Here is a 23448-nt window from a genome sequence, read left to right as displayed (position 1 = left end):
TAGGGCGATTTCCGTAAACGGAGTCTCCCTAAAAATGTTGTACGTATTGTCTCCTAGACACATTGTACGTAATGTCTTTTTAGGAATGTTGTACGTATTGTCATTGTCTCCTAGAAACATTGTACATAATGTCTTCTTAGGAATGTCGTACGTTATGTCTCGAAGAAACGTACGTTGTACGTGATGTCACCTTAGGATTGTCATACGTAATGTGTCCTGGAAATGTACGTAATGTCTCCTTGAAAATGTTGCATGTAATGACTTGGAAATTTCGCACTAATGAGGAATATGAAATGTGCCAAATAGCGCACTTTGTTGCTTTACAGTCACCAAAGTGCACAACTTGACACCACACTGTACTTTAAAAGTTGTAATAATGGGTGCCGTGTGGTGAAGAAAGTTTCGGTGCTTTACACGCACCTACCGCAATGGTTATCAACTGATGGAAGTGGGAGCTGCTACTTTGCTGCGAAGAAGTTAGAGAGAGGAAAAACGCATTATGCACTGATGCCGACGAAAATTTCCACTGGATGTTTAACACAACAGTCACAAAGAGATGCATGTACATATTGCCCCTGTTGAAACAAATGCCAGGCTACAAGTGTCTGCTACTTCAGTGAAAATTGAAGTGTTCTGGCACCACATACAAATTAATTGTACATAGTTTAGCTTTTTGAAGTCTAGGGTCTGACAACATCTCGCCTGGTCGGGATGAAACTTTGGTGAAAACATTGTTGGACGCCAATCACAAAAAGTCTGGCAATCCCAAGAACAGATATTGCTGTTCAACTTGAACAAGTAATTTGGCAGAGCAAATATAATGGCACTTGTAGCTTGATATATGTTTCAACAGGGGCAACATGTACATGCATGTCTTTTCTCATGACTGTTGCATTTAACATCCAGTGGAAATTTGTGTCATTATTACGGCTTAACCTGTGTATCCTCTCTCTAACAACTTCTTCGCCGCAAAGTAGAAGCTGCCACTGGCATCAGTTAATAATCACTGCGGTAGCTGCATGTAAAGCACCACAACTTTCTTCACCACAAAACACCCATTATTACAACTTTTTAAGTACAGTGTGGGGTCAACTTGTGTGCATTGGTGACTGCAAAGCAACAAAATGCACTATTTGGCATATATATTTCTCAGCAAATGAAGAATTCAGTGTTTCTCACAAAGTGTGGGACAGCACATAGCTGTGGCAGGAAGCATGCATACATACTACTTCTTGCCAAGTAAACAGTGAACATCCAGCTGCTCTGAACGCATAAAGATGGGGTTTATTCTGCCAAACTGTACGAGTATACTGTTCGCACTCTGGCTCATCTGAAAAGAGAAGAAACAAAATATATGAGGACACGTGAACCAAATGAAAGAAGGCAATCTGTGCCGAAACTGAATTTTGCATCTACCTTGCAAAAACAAACGAGCCACACAGCAGCAGGTTTTGAATTTCGATACATCCACAGCCCACCCAATCTCATAAAAAAGAAAAGGGCATGTGTACCCTAAACCCTGCATGATTGAATAAATGTAGTGTTCACAGCAAAAAATCCAAATGACTTCTGTGCAGACATTAAAGACATGAGGGGAGACGTTAAGTTCAGTTCAAATGCTAGATTACCATATTGATATTAGACATGTGTAACTGTTCAAGCAAAGGGTGATCTTGAAAGCAAAAAAAACAAAGCAAAAGTGAAAATCAGATTTTGCGCACTAGCTGTCGGACACGTGCAATGGCCGTGAACAGATTCGAACTGAGGCCGGCTGAGAAGGAGTGTCGGTTTTTGTCAAAAATGACAAATTAGAAGAGATAAAGAGGAGATAAAAACACGTTCTTTGACATTTAGCCTTTCTGCATAAAACGAGGCACATGCAACATGAAATAAGCAAATCAAAATGTATGCAATGAGCCAATCCAAAGGTGCGCTTGTGAAAGAAAGCTTCAGTTACCGCTCCCACATCACGCGAAGTAGTTTCAGGTGGACAGTGTAGCAAATCGTCCCTGCCTGTCGTGTTTTCACAAGTTAACACGAAATGTAAAATGAGTGAGTGTCATAGGCGGCATCAACAGCCCAAGGCATTCGTTCAACGGCAGGCACATTGATGCTGCCCAACTTTCTCTCACAGCTTAATGTGTTACACTTTAATTAACACTTTCCACTTGGAGTTCATAATAGCGCACGTCCCTGCTCGTCGGGATCCAGAAACTCAACACCTGACAATGTAATCGAGGTCGCAGATGCTCCTGTTTATAGTAATGGGGACGTAGCTTTGCTCTCCACTTGCTTATTCCTTGCATTGTTGCAGTGTGCAGCAAATCTAGCTACACAACCTCTCAGAAGCATTTTGCATTCTGTGGCACTGACGTTGACATTCTGTCCTGCTTCCAAGCAACAGTTTGTCTCGTTCAGAGTAACTTGTATCAAACCGAGCACTCGATCAAAACGACCGCTAAAAAAATCAACTACACCTCCTGCTTGTTCTCGCTCTCGGCTTTTTTCTGTTCTTGGCGACCCCGTGCTCGGATGCTTAGTAGTGCAGCAAACGTGGCAAAGCACCTAGCAGTTAACTGAGAATGAGGCAGCCTCTTACATTGCGGAAAGTATGCTGTTGCTGTAATGAGAGAAATTAATGAAGAGTGATTTGGTCAACTTAAGCAGTTTTCTTTGCTAATACTGTCTGCCCTCTTGTATGTTGTCTGGTTACATAGCCACAGCAAATAGCACCATGTATGTGCTTTCCTGCTGATGTCAATATGACAACCTGCAGTCTGCTAACATACACAGAGTCATTCATGAAAGAGGGTATGCGAGAGTGTGGCCGACGCTCAGTGACAGCTGACTAGAATGTACAGTTTGCTCCATGAGAAAGCACATCCGCTCAAGCTGTCGGCTACTGGGGGTCAAAATCAGGCCCTACACACGCAACCAAAATATAGCAGGGATTACAAGCTCATCAGCAAGTAACACCAGCAAAAAAGTTAACTTACATCTTCGGTGATTCAGCGCAATCGTTGTATCAGTTTCGTTATTATGCTGTCTGCAGCTGTCCTTGACTTGCGTCCATTTCCACATTTGCTGCCTCTCATCGAGTTGATATTGAACATCTCCCTGGAAGGCACAAAAATGTGTCGTCTGGATATTCTGTTTGTCCCATAATACAGTTATGAAGTCATTATCACATTTGTTCGTGCTTTCGAAACATTACGAGGATGTTTTATTTATAAGGAACTTTTCAATCCTCTTAAGCTGTGACTAATACAGAGCCAATTGCCCCGTGGCTTCAATGTTTTTTGGTTGACCCACCAGAATTCTTGAATAAAGTAAAAGTAAACAATATGAATATTACGTCAAGGAATTCACCACGCAATTTTAAAATACAACAGTTCGCTTGTGTGTACCCTTTAGCTAGCTCTCATGTCTGTAGCTTTTCCAACATTTACCCTTTGCAGTTGTCAATGCCATCAGCATGCACAGTGTGGTAACATATAAACATGAAAATTCAACGTTAGCCCAAAGTTTATTTCACATCAGGATTAGTAAATGCAGTCACGAAAGATATTTTTCTCTTTCTCAATCATCTCGCAATTTTAATAATATTCAATGAATTGCCCTTGATATCACAGTACTGAACACTTCGTTTCCAGGCATTGAATCTATCCATCTCATGCCTTTGTCTTACATGAACATAATATTTCTATGTCGCTTGTCTTGCTCTAAACAATTATATGTTACATTAATGTGCAACATAATCTGTTCATTCATGCCTGTGCACTGACATATACGATGTTTACATATGTACAAACATCTAACTGCCATGTGGGCATAAGTCAGAATGCACTTTACATTCTGTGGTACCTTTGAAATACTTCTGAAACCAAATGACTCATTAAAATGTGACTGAGAAACAAAAAGGAAAGCACAGAACAAATGTCCAACTAAAACAAGAAATGTAGCGCCATCTAGCTATGGAATATAAAATGAAGGCCTAAATGCTGTCATTACACAGTAACACTCCAGGGTGTCTACCGAGTTGACATTTCTAAATTCCCTGAGTTTTCCGGGTTTTCCCTGAGTGTTTTTGCTAAAATTCCCTGAGTGAAACAGAATTTTTCTTTTTGTCAAGGTGGGTAGACACCATGTCGCTCGATGATATCACTCTCTAGTACGCACGTTTAAAAATAAAAATGACTTAATCCCATTTGAATAGTACAAAGAACAGTTAAACCTCAATATAGCGAAGGTGGTAAAAGCGGCAATTTACTTCAATATATCGAAACTTCGTTAAATTAAAATTCAACCTTTCATGCAAGGCATAGTTACCGAAGGATTAATATTAAACTGAAAATGCCACAAGAATGCTCGGCAACATGAAAAAGCTTTTTTTTTGCGTGAAAAAAAATCAGTTTTGTTGAGCGTGAGGTGCAGCAATCACAATTATATGCCTTGCCTGAGTGTCACGAGTAAAGACGAAACAAATGCAAGTTTAATGCACTGTGGAATTGCACTTATTTTGCTGCTGCAGCTTGTCAAATCTTCGCGTGTTGCCCAGAGCAGTGCGACGCCTTTGCTATCATGTTGCCCAGCCGAACCATTTGCTCTCCACGAACGCGCAACATTGAAAACCGTCGCACGTTAGAAAAAAAGTCACACTTTCACTGCGAGAGCGAAATATTGAATCCGATAGCAACAAATAGGAATTTTATACGAATATAGGTCAGCAGCTCACTCCTTCAGGAAACGCAGCCGCTGCATTAAGAGAAGTGACCTATCTATGGCTCAGGGGCATATCCAGGTGCCTACTTTGAGGAGGGGGGAGTACAAAGGCTGAAGCCACCGCCTCAGCAGTGCATTTTCGTGGGTCACGCATATTTACAACAGCCCAGATGGGATTATGGCGGCGCCTAAAAAGCCTTCGTTGGAAATGTGCATAGGGAAGCAGGAAAGGGTATAGTGATGAGGGGAGAGGTAGAGAGCAGGGACAAGTTTTTTTTTTAGATTTTTCTGAGCAGTGGTAGACAAAGCAGCCTGACAAAGGGGGCAAACTCAACAGGCAGCCTGTCAAAGGTGGTGGACGACAGGCACTGAACGGAAGGAAGGCGATCACCGCTACCGCCCCCCCCCCCCCTTGTGGATCCGCCACTGCTATGCTTCGATGGAAGTTTTGTAATTAGAGCACACCTACAAAGGTATGAGCCGTCTGCTGATCCCTTCTAAAGATACCGCGGCACAAGCGACCACACCCTCTGGCACAAAGTACGCACTTCCTGTCGGACTCGCACAGCCCTCCCACCATCCCCAACTCTCCGGCTCCTATCCCCATGTGCCCATCGCGCGAAGGAGATGGTCGGCTCGTTTCATCTCTGCTTAAGCCCCGTTCGTCGGCAGCGTTCGTGCACTTTCAGTCGCACAGAGTATACGATGCGCGGGATGACGTAATCGCGATTTGGACTTGATAAGGAATATCATGGCCAAGGCAAAATATTCGCCTGAAGTGTCTATATAAGTGCCATCACAAAAAAAAGCAATACAGCTGCGGCCTAAGATCGCATGAAAGCACGCCAACAGCCTGAATTACGGCACATCCGATTATGGTGGCCACGTTTCTGTTTTCCGACATCGCGCGCCGAATCGAGCAAGCGGGACCCGTGCCCGTGTCGCGAATTTCGGTCGCCGCTATGCCTTGGCTCTGGAAAGTTTTGTGATTCGGCTTTGTAGCAGAACATCCACATAAGCAGTGGTGTGGCTGGTAATTGCGAACTGCAGCGCCCAAAAATATCGGTCGACTGCCTAACACTTGATTCAGCATGCCCTCACCGGAAAAAAGAAAAATAAAAAAAAGCTTTCACTTGCTGTATATGGGCCTGTTAGTTACGCTCGCTTTCGCCTGGAAATTTATTCTGTTCTTCACAGAGTCCTAAATAGCTCGAGATCAGAGCGAGTGAGCTCTCCGATAACCGCCAACAAGCGTCGCCGTCTTTTTTCTTGCCGATCGGGATGGCTTGCAAGATACCAGCCTTGTCGTCGACATCCGCTTCCTGAACGATCGCGATCGCTTGCAAGATAACTCAAGCTCGTTACGTCTACTACAACTAATCATGGTTGTTACTTGACACGCGGCGATAACAAAAACACCATATCGGGCGCTAACGCACGGCACGCACGACAAATAATACAGAACTACACCGCGCAGTCACAGAACACCCTGACAACATTGCACGATACGATGTACCTTCGTTCATGGTCCCCGCATGCCACGCATTAGCCGATTCTCTCCCGCTCCACCACTCCGAAGTCAAGGAGAGCATCGAGGTGCGCCCCTTCCCGCAGCCGCCGTTCGATTTGAAAAATGCGTTCACAAAATCTCGAGCCAGCGTTAGCGCGACTTTCGTTCCCTTTCAATAAAGCTACTCTGGATTTTCCCTGGTGGGAGCACGATTTCCCTGAGTTTTCCCTGAGTTTTTCCAGAATATCCAAAATCCCTGAGAATTCCCGGTTTTCCCGGTGGGTAGACACCCTGCACTCAGGCTTCTAGGAATAATGTTTTTGCAGTATGCTAATAAAGACAATGGTGCTTAATGAATGCAAGCCCTGGTTTCCCTGACATCTTAAAAAAGCACACAATATCATTTGTCAAATCTGAAGCACTACTTATGTGAAGCCCTTCAAAATAAAATTGACACCTCAGAGCAGAGAAAACTGAAGATGATCTCTATTGCATTCACCCTTGACACTCCTTCGTCTTGCATATGCACAAAAGATCACACAGTGCAAGAGACCCTTGGCAATAAGATCTGATGATACGGAGTATTTTTGTTTCACTGAATCTTATCACTAATGTTAGCTTTTCAAATAATGTAGTTCCTAATTACAACTAAAGTGAGGCTTTACTTGGCCACCTACCCCCAAAGCAAAAGACTCTCCAGAAAATTAAACTTTAGCCCTTTGACACGCTATGTACACAATTGTGTGCACCACTTAATTTTGCCACTGGTAACGACTAGGCCTAATAGAGAGCAAGATACCTGGGAAGTAAGCAGCGCGAAAAGCAAGACAACGCACACAGAGAGAATGACAATAAGAAGCGCTGATCAAGATACGTTGAACAAGATGCGTTGAGCTTTGGATCAAATGAACCTGCTGCATTATAAATTTGTGTTCATTTAACATCATTTTGCAGTGTACTGTTGTATATTATCAGTTTGCTGAAGGCACTACACTGTTCAACGAGTCGTTTGAAGTGCTACTTCCTGCGAGCTGCGCCAAAAGTATAATTTTTCTTCACTCCAAATGAACATACACAAAAACAAATTTGCACTATATTTTTGGCGTAAGATTTCATTCTATTAATGTAAGAACGTAGCATGAATAACTTTACAATAAATATATATTTATTACAATTGAAATATAATTACTATAACACACATAAATTAATGCATTATGACATTATTTTTGTTGCAATAGAATATCGAGTGCCTTAAAATGATGTATTAATTTGACGCATTTACAGACACTTTTCCATTGGTGGCGCCTAAAAGGTTTAGAGAAAAGGGAAATATTTCACCCTGTTTGTGTACAACACAACAATACGAATAGAACCAATGCAGTGATAAAGTTGGCTAATCAACAAAAATTATTTGCAGTCAAAATGTTTTGAACAGCAGATATTTAAGACTCGGCAACTACTGAAGCTTGCAATTATGCATTACCAAGAACAAAAATCCACAGAAGTTCAGATGACCTTCTGCTTTAAACACTGTGCTTCACAGGAGGGAGCTTGCATTATGTATAGTTCAGTAGAAAAGTTTTTCAAGTGCTTTATAAAGAATAGAACTGCACGCTGAAAAGAAGTTAGTTGGACGGCTTGATGGGAAAAACATTTTAACTTGTTTCATTCGTTCTGAGCATCCTACTTCACGAAGGAAGGTGTGAAAAATATGATAAAAAAGCAAGTGAAAAAGGCATCTCAATGACAGACAGTGACACAAGAAATCAGATTCTATTGAGACATTTTTTGCCCATCTTTGAGTGCCTGTTCCTCATGAAAAAGCAGTCGGCTGTAGCCATTAGCAAGACATAGCTTCAGGTATGCTTTTTCCCATTTCTCTTTACTAATGCAGCTACTGATATCATATATCCTTAGAAAAAATTGAAATGCACTATCAGCAACGTTGCTGTGTTCACGAGCTCATCAGAAGAGAAGCTGATGTCATTCAAAGATGACAAGAGAGCGACAGGAATGGTTCAAGTGATCACAGGAGCAACTTGTAAGCAGCACAAAGCATGTGACTGGAAGTCTGAGATTTCTATTGTAGAGGCTGTAACGAAGCATAAAAGCCTTGGCTCTTCATTTGAGCTCAAGGTATAAATGGTGAGTCTCCTTCAGATGAGATTTCTTTTGGGTGCACACTCACAGATGTAGAGGGAGTACTGCGAGGGTAGAGCGACTGTGTTACTCTCGCCAGAGTTCTTTAACGCCGTGGGGGAGTAGTGGAGAGTTAGCCGCGGAACTTGCTCTTTCCTTGAAGGCAGAGTAAAAGAGACCGCGAACTCTCTGCTACTCAGATAGAGTTCCCAATTCACGGAATTCCCGCCCCGATGTAGCGTGAACAGAGTCGGGAACTCCCTCCTAAGCAGACGGAGTACAAACTAGCGCTAGCTTCTGGCCGACGCCGCACAGCGATATATAACTGTCTCTTAACCATAATCCTGCGAGCGTAGACGCCACAGATGTCACTTTATTGTGCAAGTTAATAGGATAGCTTTCAGTAATAACAAAAGAAAGTGTTTGTGATCGTAAACCTTTGGTTTCTGAAACGCCAACAGAGGCATGCTTCGAAGCCTCGAACATCGGCAAATTCTAACGCATCGCCAACTTAGTTTACGACACAAACTAATTTCCACTGGAATAAGGTAGACACTAAAGCATTATTGCAATAAAAGAAGAGTCGTGAGAAAAAAAAAAAAAACGTCCGGCAGGAGGAATCGAACCTGCCACCATAGGATTCTCAAGCCGAGGTCTCTACTACTACGCCACGCCCCAACGCAGCACCCTTGCCGTAAAAAGACTATTCAAGACAGAGCTCACCGCTCGACTTCATCTTTACGGGTCGCATACTGAAGATAGACGCGATCTTCCTTTTCAAATAAAATTCGCGTCTTCATAACACACAAAACAGCTGACGACCACGAATGACATTCAATAACCTGTATTTTCTCGCGCTGCCGACGATACACCCGTACAGCGCCCGTGTCAATGTACTGATTTGCATCTGAATCGATAGGTGCAACTACATACATAACCGATCGCCAAACACCAAATTGAACGTGCAAGAAAGTATGCCATCATGTTAGTTCAACAAGGCGTACTAAGTGACAAGTCTGTGTCTGCGAAGTGCCGGCGAGTGCGCCCGGCGGCTTTCGGTGGCTGCCGGGGTGCGTTTGCTGAAAGCGGCGTCGTAACGATGCCCATCGCTTCTTGTACGAACACCGTACGCAAGAAAAAATGGTTCATTCAGGTTAACCGATACTAAAGCTCTACTGTACACTCATTTTTACACGTCGGAATTGCGTATCCTTAAACCCAGAAGCGCCGACAGCATGTACACACGGACTCGGCAGGTGCGCTAGGCCTACCTTCGCTGGGAGTCGTACGGGTCATATTGAGTGCGACCGATCTCGGCGCAAGTGGCTGACGAAGGTTGAAGAATGCGCATTTTAACGTCGAAAGCTTTGAATGCGTTAAAATGCAACCGAGGTTGAGCGAAAGTGCGAGAATCGCCAGAGATGCGCTGGCATTGTGGTGATGTTGACCGTCGTTGCTTTTCTGGCGTACGTGCCGCACCTGCCGCGGCACCGCATGTCCGAGCGGACGCCACATCGTAACGTCGTAAAGTATTCATCAGCCAGCCCTGGTAAAAGATCGCCGCAAGTGTATTTGTAAGCGCGTGACTACAACTCTCAGATTTGGGCATGAGCGGCTGTACGGCATTGAGCCGATATCATAGAGTCCCAGCTGATATTTGGAATTTACGAATGAAAACAGTGTTGAATATTGTGCTGTTTTATAGTAAAAGATCGATGTGCCAACAGTATCACAATAGATCATTAGATATTTACACGTGTTCCATGTATATTTGCTGTGTAAATACGCACAGCAGAGCTGTTGCCACTGGCACTAGAAGGGGGGCCAGACATCATGGATATATATACCGGTTACCGGGTGTATGGTTGTGTGCAGCGCCAGTAGTGCATATGTTCAGTGTCACTGTGTTGTGTATGAATGAGTGTGCGGATGTGAGTTCTGTGTATGTGTGAGGTAAGTTTGAGGCATTTCAGCCAGGTTCACTGTTACATTGTAGAAAACGTACGAAGGATTTCTTTTTTTTTTCGCTTTTTTTAAACGTTAGTCCTAGCAGCAAGAGTGATTCTACTCTTGGAGGGAGTTCATGCACTCTAGCCCAACCAGCATTGTAAAACTCTGCGAGGGAGTAGCGCAATTCCAGCCGAGAGTCTATGTACTCCATTTCAAAAGCGTGACTTTACTCTGGCGAGGGAGCTTGTTCACTCTGGTTCAGCCAGAGTACCAGAACTCTGTCGAGAGAGCATGCCTACTCTGTGCAGCAGAGAGTTCCCAGCACTCCTGAAAAGGGAGTGAAATATGGGACAAGCGTTTGCTCTCGCAAAGAGAGTTGCTAGCACTCTCTTGCCGCTGTGAGTGCATGTCACATCACGCTGATCCAACCGGCCACATTATCTGTGACCCAGAACAGCAGGGTGAAGTGTGCCCAACTGCACGACTGTTTGCAAATAGCTGTGAAGGTGCAAACTATGCTGCAGGCAAGTTGCAGCATTGTGTGTTTGAACAATATCACAAGCACTTGCTATTACATACTGTTTCCTGTCTTGGTGTTCCTCACATATAGTGCCATAAGTTTCTCAGTTGGATGAGTAAAATAGCGCACACATAGACAGGGACAGAGTAAGCAACATGACACAAGCGCTAACAACAATTGTTTATTTGAAATAGCAGAGGAAGGCTTATGTAAAGAAACAGGTGAAATGAGTGCGCGTGTCACGCAGGCATGACTGCAAGCCATCTGAAATCGGTACAAAGGAATACAAGTTCCTTTTCGGGGGCAAACTAATATAAGGCGTTCTAACACATCGTGTGCCTAACCAATGAATCATTTTGGCTTCAATTATCTCACGGACTAACTTTTTACTTTTGACAATCACATGAACTTTATCGAATTCCTGCTGACATCCACATGTCGCACTGCATAGCTAGAAGACCGTCTTTGTGCTTTTCTTGATTGCCACGGTGCTCTCTGAAATTATTATTAGGTGGAATATCTCACTTGAAAAGGATCATTACACTGCAACAGATTTAGTTTTTCTAGCAAGGATCTAGAAATCGATTTTTGCCATGCTGCTTTCTCAGATATAATATCACGCATAAGGCATTCAGACTTTTGTGTCTTTGCGATAAAGAACAGGTCACTTGCTGGAAGCTGGTTATCTGAGTAATCAACAGGTAGCAGTGGTCGAAATTTTACTTCACGAAGTATCTGCCCGCACCATCCAGTGCATTGTTGTGTAGCGCTTTACATGCATGATATTGTGCATAATCTCAAGAAGATTGCTGGTTGCGTTGATGTATCTGTTGTGTTTAGCGCCCCTCAAAAACCTTTCAGCCTTTGCAATAGTAGTGTTCCTGGGAAGGAGCTACTAGCGACATGCTCAAAGAAACATAGATGTACGTTTGTTAGATGCATTGATCATGCTGCGCATCGGATCCCACTGCATTATGGAATGTTCTACACTAGCCAGTCCGCTAGATGCCTTAACGATCGTTTGAGAGAACACCGTTGCAATGTACAAAAGCACAAAAACGGTCATCTAGCTATGCAACTGTAGTATGTGTGAATGTCAGCCTGAATTTGATGAAGTTGACGTGATTGTGAACAGTACAGAAAATGCAGTCCGTGAGATAATAGAAGCCAAAATGATTGAGAAGTTAGGCACACGGTGTATTAGCATGCCTTTTGTTAGCTTGCCCGTAAAGAAACTACCGATCCTTTGTGCCGATTTCAGATCATTTGCAGTCATGCCTGTGTGACATGCGCACTCACGTCACACATTTCTGTACACAAGTCTTTCTCTGCTATTTCAAATATTCATCTGTTGATAGCGCTTGTGTCATGCTGCTTACTCTGTCTAAGTGTGCGCTATTTTACTCGCATTACGTACCAACAAGCCCAAGCTACTCTTCTCGAACTGCCCATTTGTAGAGAAGGAAACCAATACCTACCACTTAATATGGGCTTGTCCAGACCAGAGGAACAATGCTCCCATCTTTCACAGCAAGCTGTCCACTGCTTCAGTTCCTTGAACAGTCAGTCGTCTATGCTGGGTCAGCGCCTCCACTATTTTTCAGTGCCTGGGTGAACGCTCTCCTCGGGCCGTCGCGCGCGCGCTCCGCGTCCGCTCGCCGCTGCCGCGTGGTGGCGCTGTGCGAGTAGACTACGGGAAGCTGGCGCTGAATGGTCGCGCGTATCACGAAGCTCACGAATTCGTGTTTGCATCCTAGTTTAATTGCAATTGTGCTTTTTGCAGGCTTACACAGGTACAGGGGGATGGAAAGAAACGCGAACATAGCGGCGCGCTGTTTTCAGCACGCTCTAACTGTGGTGGCAATAAAAAGATGCTAGGTGGTCTTTCATTGCGTCATGGATGACGTCTTTTCATGAATCATTCAGGCTATAACCACTTGAAAATAGATGTGAAACAGCAAAGAATACAGATGCCGCATGTTCGCGTGTCTTTCCATCCCCGCTGTACGTATTCAGCAGGCAGTCTGTCAGGCTGCGCTGCCGGTTCGATACTTGCACTCGAGTTTGATAGTATTCGCGTTTTATTTTCTATTTCAGGCTATTGCAACCGCCCCATTGCCTTAGTATGTCATACTGTTGTGTTCCACTCTGCAAATGGAACTGAAAGAAATTATGATTGTCTTTTTATTTCCCTTTATAGAGAAAGAAAAAAAATCTCACAGGGTCCCTTATGCATTCATCTAAGACGACTGAAAGGCGAAAGCCATCTTTTTCTTCCAGTCAATGTATTGAACATTGCCTGCCTCCCTCCGAGATATTTCTGTGCCTAACGTGGTTTTCTTACAGCCTCAAGGATCGGAGGCAGTGCAAGCTTTCTGCACATCAGCGGAGACATGCACTGCATCCGTGATCTGCCCATTTTGACCAAGCGAAGGTGTAATATGACGATGTCACATTGTGTGACGTCAGGATGATGTCACAAAATTTTATGATCTGTGACGCCATATGATGTCATCACGTAATTATTTTTTGCATCACTCGCGTTGACGCCGCCAACGGTCAATTTTCACGTTTGATGAGGCATCCATAAGGCTTTTGCCTTGATACACTGTGCGGCTGTCGTTCCATGAAATTCCAGCTGTCGCTTGTGTTCAGGAGAGGTGGCTTGAAGTAATTAGGTGGGATAATTGGTCTCCTAATACACCTTCAAACTATACTAGAATATGCAGCCGTGGTTTACGGCACGAAGATTTCATATAAGGAGTGGCGGCTTGAGAAAGATGCAGTAGCGTCACTCTTTGCAGACTACCATTCACGTTTGCAGCCCAAGGTAACAACTGAACCAAGCATGGCAAGTATCCCTAAACGTGACCGTGTTGCGTCCGAACAGTCAACGAATGCATATAGTACCAGTAGCAACGCTGCCTCGCGATCGCCGCCATGAGCATGCAGCGCTTACATTAGGTCCCGAAGCTGAAGAATCGGAGCCGATGGACACCACATGCGCTACCGGCGAAACAACCGACAATCATTATGTACCGTGTCACAATAAATGAGTGCACGAGGCTGAGCAGGCTGCCTCATGCGACAAAAGCGTCCAGGTCGACAACCATTCGGCCTCTATACTTTGCTCACTACCGAAAAGGGCAAATGGAAGAGAAAAGAAAGAGAGCTGAGGAGCCAGATACTGAGGCTACAACAATCCGTCGATAAATACAAAGACGAGCTCAAGCAACTGACAACAGGCCGCACCATTTTTCACGCCTTTCACATTGGCTCATGTTGAGAGTCGGCACTACGACTTTATACTTGAACGACAGCGTCTGTTGACACACATCGGTCAGTCTTGCAGGAAGCGCGCGGCATATGTAGCTGTTTATGTTTGTTTTTCGTACCACCACATTTTAACTGGTTTAAGCTCTGAAATGGTGGAATCACTTGGCATAGTTCTTTTTCTGGCACCATCTGTTGCTTTCTCCCGGTGGCAACAAACGTAATTCTCAAAAGCTTTACGAAGGGAACGGGCAATCACGTATATCCCTGGAAGCAGTCTAGTGACATTTCATGCTATTTAGCGCATGAACTCCAGGCTTGCGTGTAGTGTGCTACACCAGTAGACAGTAGCACGCATCGGGGAACTTTAAGCGCCCAAGCTTTCAGTATTAACTCTTGGCAAATGCTGCTTTCGAAAATCGACTTTCAGATAGTCAAAAACCGAATCTCAGTCAAGCGAACGTAACGGTGACAAAACAATTTTCCGCGCATCACTGACATGCGCTCTCTGGTATCGGGCTAGCAGACGACGCGCGAGCGTCTCGATCAGATAGCCGCGAAAGAAACATGCCTTCGAAATTGGCTGGTTGCCCAGAACGACAAGTGCTTCATGATTCCAGTTTACAAGTTTTTATTGTACTTTAAACAACGCGAATACAGCCGAAAACTGAACCATACAGCAGCTTCGAATGCAGCGACGGCATTCGTTTCCGCGAGCGACGACGCGATGGCTTGTCTACTACGCTGGCGGCGCGCGACGGCTACAAGCCGCACTAACGCCGACGGTCGGTTCCCATTGCGCTCCGCTCCTTCGCCCAGGCACAGAAAAATAGAGGAGGCGCTGGCTGGGTACATGCATCACAGATGCCACAAAACATTCCATAACCTGCACACAATAGAGGCCTTACAGTACACAAGTAGTACACATAAAACATGATGGCTTAACAAGGGTATCTGTTGATACACCAAAAGTGTCCATGAATGATGAGCTTAGGATGCATTAAAAGCAAATATTAGTGGAGTAATGGATTTTTACAGACAATTTTAATTATGCATTACATGTCAAGCTTTCCTACACTCGCGTACTAAAAAGTATGAAGAATACAGTTTGCTGAATAAGCAACTTGCACAGAAAACTCCATCAGCACTCTCATCACAATAATAAATAGATCAGTGTATGCTCTAGGTACACAATGTATGCTAACGAGCCACGCTTATTGTACGACATCATGAATGTGAGGATTTGAAGATAGCTGAAGACTTAGTAGAAGTGTAAGAACAACAGAGGGGACAGCAAAGATTGAACACTGTGTTGGCTTTTCTGTTTCCTCTGCTGCTCTTGCACGGTTTTAAATCTTGGGTATGTTTTGCCAACAAGCCCAGTATTGAGCTCTTCAAAAAAAAAACTTGTTGCACTAAAGTCAATTCATATGCAGGGCTCGTCCTGTGCCTTACAAGTGTCTGTTCAATTCAATGAGCCCTTAATTCACTACGTTTCTTTCGTCCTTCCATAGCTAGGGTCTCGTCCCGGTAGACTTGATGGCTTCAGGTAGCATGCAAGGGTTCCTTGGCCAGCTGCCAGCTCGTAAAGAGTTCTACAAGACGCCAGGATGGCCAAAATAGCACTAGCATGTACTGTTGGGATTACACACTGAGGTGCTCAATGGGATGGATGGGACAATGACCGCTGTTGCAGCTCCAAAATGTTACAGATTCAGTCCCTGGCAGGAGCAAGTGTTTTTTTTTTGTTGATTTTATTTCCTTTCAATTTATGTAAAAATTACCACACTACAGTTAAAAACTAAAGTAATCTCCCCTGTGCCTTCCTTGGCTTCATTGTCTGTTCGCTTTAGTAGGTTGTGTCTAACCAGAAAAACTAGCCCCTGATCCATTCCCCTTGTTTCGTCTGTTCAATTTCGTAGTGCTTGGCACGCCACAAAATCAGTATAACCACACTGTCCAGAATTCTGTGATCAGAAAACATGTAAACATATCAGAAATGATATTCTTCAATTAATAACTGCATAACCTAAAGGAGCACTGTCATCACTTTCCCTGATTGATACATCTTGGTTGTGAATACTGCAAATAATACCCCACTTCTGGCTTCATGCTTTTTTAGCAAAGTACAAAGGAAAGCGAAAACTACGGTACCACAAGATCAAGTAATGTTCTTGATACACCATCACGTCCCAAGCCATTTGTGATAAGAAGCTTTTGCAATGGTGCTACTCCACTATTAAAAGAACTGGTATTAGAGAGAACATGTTTGGTTCATCAAACAAATATATGTAATGGCAGGACTACTAATTGACACGTTGCCTCCCAGGCAAGCACAGCAACAAGCAGAGCATACGCTACCTTAATAAGCTTAGTTGGACTGACACACACGTCTGCCAATTATAATTTATATACACATGCTGTACTACTTCCAATTAAGCCTGCAGTTATATGCACACCTACTGTTACTACCAACACATAATGTGATTCAGTCAAATGCATTGCCTTCTTGTAAGTTTTCTGCAGAACAAAATCAATGTCCTCAAACATATGGCCCGTATATCTCTAGCCAGCGGCCCAGCCTGCATATGGCTGTCCTTGTCCCATATTTTCTTTCATTTATTTAATAAATACGTTCGTGAGGAACTCGGGCGGGACAGATCTAAGCATTTTATTGCGATAGCAATTATATGGACAGTCTCGGCTGGATTTTGCCGTCGCCGTCGCCGTCATGCACCGTATATGTATAAGTATGTATATATATATAAAAGCCCCAAAGAAAAATAATTCAGAAAAATGCTTCCGAGGCGCGGAATCGAACCAGGCACCTCTTGCTCCGCAGCGAGTGGCGCTATCCACTACGCCACGAAACGCAGACCCTCCACGTAGCTAACGGCGAGCATTATATACACACCCTTTACCGCTGGACGGACTCAGAGACGGCAGGCGATAACAAGCGTTTCTTCATTACCAGCGAGATGGCGTTAGGAGCCCGACGGGCGCATTTAAAAGTCGTCGGCGAGCTCGCTCGCTTCTTCTTATATTTGCGCGTGGGAGAACCTTGCCCTTCCGCTGTCTGCTCGCGCGGTTTTCGCGTGGTGAGGGGAAGAGTAATGTTTCAAGCTTTCACCGTAATGTCCGCGCTCATGTTACGGCACGTACGAATGTAACTCGAGCTCAGGGACGCCGCTAAACGAACAAACAGAAGATGAGCGCGAACTATCAAGTATCACAGCTCGACACTTGAAGCACGCTAGTTTCCTTCGCTGCTTCGGCCGCCTTTGCAACAGGAGTGCTGTTCAAACTGAGAGTATCCATTGGCGAGCCTCACTTCGTATAGCATTAATTTCTTGCTATCGCATTCAATGCTTCGCCCTTGCGGCGAAACTGTGACTTTTTTTCGTAAGGCACCCCATGTGGTTACCATACACTTAAACATAACCGTGAAATAAAAACTCGATACTTCACTATAGGCGTATCGATTTCGGTCCTTTTATAGACCATTTTACTACTAGTTTTTGGTGCTAGTTTAGTTTTACTACTTTTACTACTAGTTTTTGGTGCTATAGACTATTTTACTACTAGTTTTTGGTGCCGACGTATTGGGCTGTTAACTTTGCTGTTTTGTATCTTGAACAACTAAACAAACAGTGCTACAGTACAACGCGTGCGCATGAAAACGATTTGGTTGGTGCATTCGACGTTGCGTGACCTTGTTAATTCACGTCGCTATATAAAAAAAAAACTGATTTAGCAGCATTTGTGGCCGCGCCCATGTGTCTTATGTAAAACCGTCTATGTATCAGTGTCGATATGTTTCTCAAAACCTGACATCAAATCCCCTTTAAAAATGACAAATATAGTTGAAATGACAAATAAACGCGTTCCATCGTCACAATTGTGGTGCAGGTGCAGGGTATACTTTTGTGAAAAGCGGTACGTCCAGCGACCGACCTCACCTCCGTCGGCCAGGCCCGCTTTCCAGGTGGTAGAGATGAAAGGCGAGGCCGGTGAGATGATGACTGAGGCTGACACGTGGTAGGCAGATCAAGCTGCGCACAGGCACGGGCGGGTCACTGATGTTCGGCCGGTAGGCGTGCCGCTCGGAAGTTGGGTTCGTGGGCCATTCTGTAAATAAACGCGTTCCATCGTCAACAATATGGTATATGGGAAAGGCCGTCTTTGAAATGGCAACGTTAGTTGACAATTCTTTTCACGCCCCCCCCCCCCCCTCAGTTTTTCACTGTCCCTGCCCTTGCGGGACACTAAAAAATTTCGCGACTGCGGCGCTGCAGCTGAAGCGAGTTTGAGAACCCTGAAATAAGTGCTACGCGCCCCAACCCTGCGCAGCCAGGCTGAAATCCTCGCTATAGAAGAATTATGCTATTTGTCATGGACTAATCGAGCGCAGCACAGTAGATGGTGACGCAACCAGCTATACATACGCTTCTGAGCAGCTTGACAAGCGTTTTGTGTCTATCTGCGTCCCCATCTACCGCATTATAGTTGATTTGCACGTTAGTTCAATATTACCGTTGCATTTTATTCACAGAAAATGTACGAGGCGATCAGTGCGTTTAAAAGCAGGCGAATCTTTATGGCGGCAGGCGATTGAACAATCGCTTCAAGCGATGATCTCGCGATATTAACATTAGGGGTTTTACGTGCCAAAACCACGATATGATTGTGAGACACGCCGTAGCGGAGGGGCTCCGGAAATTTTGGGAATCTGGTTTTCTTTAACGTGCACTGACATCGCACAACACCAGGCTTAAATAACACAAATAGAGCAACTACTAGAAGTGTATAACAAAACATCACAGAAAAGCAGATACTACCTGTAGCACAATTCATACTTGCCTATCAGAAAACTTTTCTCGCACATCATCACTGCTGTGTGAACACGCCACCCGGACTGCCTTACCTGCATAAATGTCGTCACACAATAAGATCACATAGTTACGTAATTTGGCGACTTAAACTCACCTACGCATCCGCTGAGGCGCACGCTTGTGCTTTACAGTCGCCGTCGTCGTCAGACAAGGCACTGGGCCGTGGGCTGTCTAAGTAGATGCACTCGATTGAATCACGCAATAAACGTGCATAATCTCGAAACGTGGAAAGCACGCCGATCACGCAGCGCTGAGCGCGCAGACAAAGACACGAGCCCGTTGAGGCTACGGCGACACACCACAGAACACGAACACAGCATCTTGACACACCTTTGGCCGCACATTCCATCGCACACGCGATATACTTCCAGTCGACGACTGACAACGATGATTGGCACACATAATAACAATGAACACCGCAAATGGGCATGGCTGCAGCACAACGGGCAACATGCTGAACAATCCTTTTTGCTTTGTGCTTCAGGTTTTTCTGGGCATCCATCTGGCACCGGACTATCTCCAAAGGACATGCGCACAACACGGACCTGGACCTGCTCTACAATTGACGGCGGATGTCAAGAACAGCACGTGTGACACGGCTGAACTTCGCTTCATCGTGCCAGCGTGGCTATCTACGGCTGTGACATCACATCACGTGCCGTATTCAAGGGCTATAAAAGCTGCTCCGGTTCCGCCGTTCGCCAGTGGGCATGGCTGCAGCACAACGGGCAACATGCTGAACAATCCTTTTTGCTTTGTGCTTCAGGTTTTTCTGGGCATCCATCTGGCACCGGACTATCTCCAAAGGACATGCGCACAACACGGACCTGGACCTGCTCTACAATTGACGGCGGATGTCAAGAACAGCACGTGTGACACGGCTGAACTTCGCTTCATCGTGCCAGCGTGGCTATCTACGGCTGTGACATCACATCACGTGCCGTATTCAAGGGCTATAAAAGCTGCTCCGGTTCCGCCGTTCGCCAGTGGGCATGGCTGCAGCACAACGGGCAACATGCTGAACAATCCTTTTTGCTTTGTGCTTCAGGTTAGTCATCACCATCTTGCTTACTGTATACGTAGCGATGACAGATTTTTAGTGCTGCTGCCCTGCCCACTGTGTGTGCATTGCTTTCTTAACAGTGTTGTTCTGTTATCAAGGGATCTTTTGGCATGTGGGGATATTGAATCAAACCCAGGGCCTCCTAAAGAAGATATGTTGAAGGAACTGTTGGAAGGACAAAAGAAGCTTACTTGTGTCGTTGAACGCGTTCAGGAATCGCAAGTAAAGATTGAAAAAAGAATTTCAGGTTTAGCTGATCGTATAGACAGCCTGGAACAGAAATTGAATGAACTTAGCAGTTTGTCTACCGACGTTAAGAATATGAAGGTGTCAACATCAAAACTTGAAAAGCAGGTATCAACGCTTATTGACAAAGTAGATGACCTTGAGAATAGAAGCCGCAGAAATAACTTAATCATTTACGGGTTAGAGGAGCCCCCTGACGAAAAATATGAGGACCTGAAAGCAAAAGTAGTGGAAGATATTTTTCAGCAGAAATTAGAAATAACGGTAACGGGCATTGAAAGATGTCACAGGTTTGGCAAAAAAACAAAGGACGGGCCACGCCCTGTGATCATAAAATTTCTTGACTACCGGGAAAAAACTAACGTTTTGTCGAGTGCATTTAAATTAAAGGGAAGCACATTGTCCCTGTCTGAAGACTTTTCCAAACGAATTCGAGAAATACGGAAGCAATTGTGGAAAAGTTCAGAGGAAGAAAGGCTGCGTGGCTGTAAGACAAAACTAGTTTATGATAAGCTTAAGGTCGACGACGTCTTGTTTGCATGGGACGAAGGAAAGGGGTCACGCTATCGGCTGAAGAAAAAATCGAATTGACACAGAAATAAGTACTACGGCGCACTAAAAATACTAAATGTAAATTGTAGGAGCGTTCTTAATAAGGCCACTGAATTAGAGGCATTAATACTTTCTCATGATCCTGCTATTGCTGTCCTGACGGAAACGTGGCTAAGCGACTCGGTTTTTGATAGTGAATTTGTTCCGTCTGGCTACAGCGCATACAGAAATGACCGGGCTAGTAAAGGCGGCGGCGTTTGTGTACTTTTCAAAGAAAACCTTAAAATATGTAGAATGGCAGATATGCCAGGAGTAGAAAGTATTTTTTGTAAGGCTTATCACAACGATGTCCGTTACATTATAGGAGGTGTTTATAGGCCCCCAAACGCTCCTGTTGACGTACTGAATGAATTGAAAAATTATTTGAAACTGAATATTAAGCATGATGACCGGGTTATAATGACAGGTGATTATAATTTACCTAATGTAGATTGGAAAAAATTTGCCCTGAAGCAGTGCGACCCTTCGGGTGAAGCTATGCTTGATATTTGCTACAGTTTTGACCTCCTTCAACTAGTTGAAGGCTACACAAGAATTCAAGGGTCCGCTCAGTCAACCCTAGACCTTTTCTTCGTTAACCAGGCAATTACACCTAAAGCAACGACTGAGATACATCCTGGAATTTCCGATCATCATGCAGTGCTATTTACTCTAAGTGACACAGCCTTAGATAAGACATTACCCTGTTTATCTTTCCCTAATTTCGATCGTGCAGATGATACTGCTATTATAGATCTCCTTTCATTCAACTTTGATAACTTTGCGAATAATGAAACTGATATACATAATTTATGGAACTGTTTTAAGGACATTGTCAATGAATGCATTGAATCATTTGTGCCTCTGGTAATTAAAAAATCGAAGCGAAAAAATCCGTGGATTTCTCGGATAACACTGAGGTTAAGAAGGCAAATAAAGCGTCTAAAGACAAAACGAAGTCTAAACGTAGCGTATTCAGAACAAATTGCCAAGCTTTCAGTAAAACTGAAAAATCAAATTCAAACAGATAAGCAGCGTTATTTTGGGGAATCCTTGCCGAATTACTTGACCTCGTGTCCCGAGAAATTTTGGAGGAGCATTTCGCCCGCGTCGAAAGAGTGTGACGTCTTTAATGTTGGTGGTATTCTCACGCACAACAATGCTCGAATTGCAAATGCTTTCAACGATCACTTCAAATCGGTTTTTTCTTGTGACAACTCTGTATTACCGATCTTTGAAACTGTTTCGCCGCGAATGCCCGATATTGTTGTTAGTGAACAGGGCATATTGAACATGCTTGTGAACCTTAATATCAGAAAGTCCTCTGGACCGGACAATATCCCTAATGCGTTCTTAAAGAGATACGCTGAATGGATGTCGAAATACCTCCATGTTCTTTTTACAAAATCGCTGCGTGAGGGCCAGGTTCTAGACGATTGGAAAACAGCTAGAGTCAAGCCTATCCATAAATCAGGCAACAAGCAGAGTGTCAAAAATTATCGCCCCGTATCGTTAACTTCAACCGTTTGTAAGCTTCTGGAACACATTATCCACAATAGTATTTCATATTTTCTGGACGAACATAATATCTTAAACCAACATCAGCATGGATTCAGGAAGGGATTTTCAACAACGACACAATTGGTATCAACAATACACGACTTCGCTACTTCAATTAATAATGGAAAACAAACAGATGCAATTTTTATGGATTTTGCCAAAGCTTTTGACAAGGTTTCGCACAATAAATTAGTATACAAATTAGAAAAAATTCTCGGGAATGATCAACTTATTAAATGGATATCGGACTACTTAAAAAACAGAGAACAATTTGTAGTTTTTAACAATCATTCCTCTCACAGGGTTTCCGTTGACTCTGGCGTCCCCCAAGGGTCAGTTTTGGGTCCCCTTCTATTTATTTTATATATTAACGACATAGTAAATGGTATCCCTGTAAATATTAGGCTCTACGCGGACGATTGCGTTATTTATTCTGAAATAGAATCCTCAAAGGACCAAGTTTTGTTAAACGAGTCGTTTAACAAGGTTGTTTCGTGGTGCGAGGCTTGGCAAATGTCAATCAATTTTGAAAAAACAGTGTACATGTCCATTTCTCATAAGAAAAACAAATTAAATTTTCAATACTTTGCAAACAATGCCATTCTTTCAGAGGTTCAATCCTACAAGTATCTAGGGTTATGGATAACAAACGATCTTAACTGGACAAAACACATTGACAAAGTAACTTCCAAGGCTAATCAGAAACTGTTCTTTTTAAGAAGGGCTTTGAAACTCTCCCCTCCATCTGTCCGGGTTCTTGCTTACAAATCGATAGTCCTCCCCATACTTGATTATGCTGCGATGATCTGGGATCCATTTACTCAAATCAACATTCATAAAGTCGAAAAAATACAAAGAAGAGCCGTTCGCTTCATATATAACAGTTACGGACGAACCTCGGTAAATGAACTGTTAGTCAGAGCTAACTTACCTCCACTTTCAGAAAGAAACCGCATATCCCGATTAAAATATTTGTATCAAA

General features: G+C 43.9%; 1 long non-coding RNA gene across 1 annotated transcript; it reads right to left on the bottom strand.

Moving 5' to 3' along the window:
• Positions 1-997: 997 nt before the first annotated feature.
• Positions 998-12427, bottom strand: LOC119384797 (uncharacterized). Its single transcript, XR_005181921.2, has 3 exons — positions 12320-12427; positions 2997-3117; positions 998-1330 (listed from the first exon to the last, which is right to left on the bottom strand). It is a non-coding gene; the product is annotated as an uncharacterized LOC119384797 (long non-coding RNA).
• Between the last annotated feature and the right edge of the window lie 11021 nt (positions 12428-23448).

This window comes from Rhipicephalus sanguineus, chromosome 1 (genome assembly GCF_013339695.2).
Source record: "Rhipicephalus sanguineus isolate Rsan-2018 chromosome 1, BIME_Rsan_1.4, whole genome shotgun sequence".
In the NCBI taxonomy this organism is placed as follows: domain Eukaryota; kingdom Metazoa; phylum Arthropoda; class Arachnida; order Ixodida; family Ixodidae; genus Rhipicephalus; species Rhipicephalus sanguineus.
The sequence above is the reverse complement of the archived record's forward strand: the minus strand, read 5'-3'. Positions and strand labels throughout refer to the sequence as shown.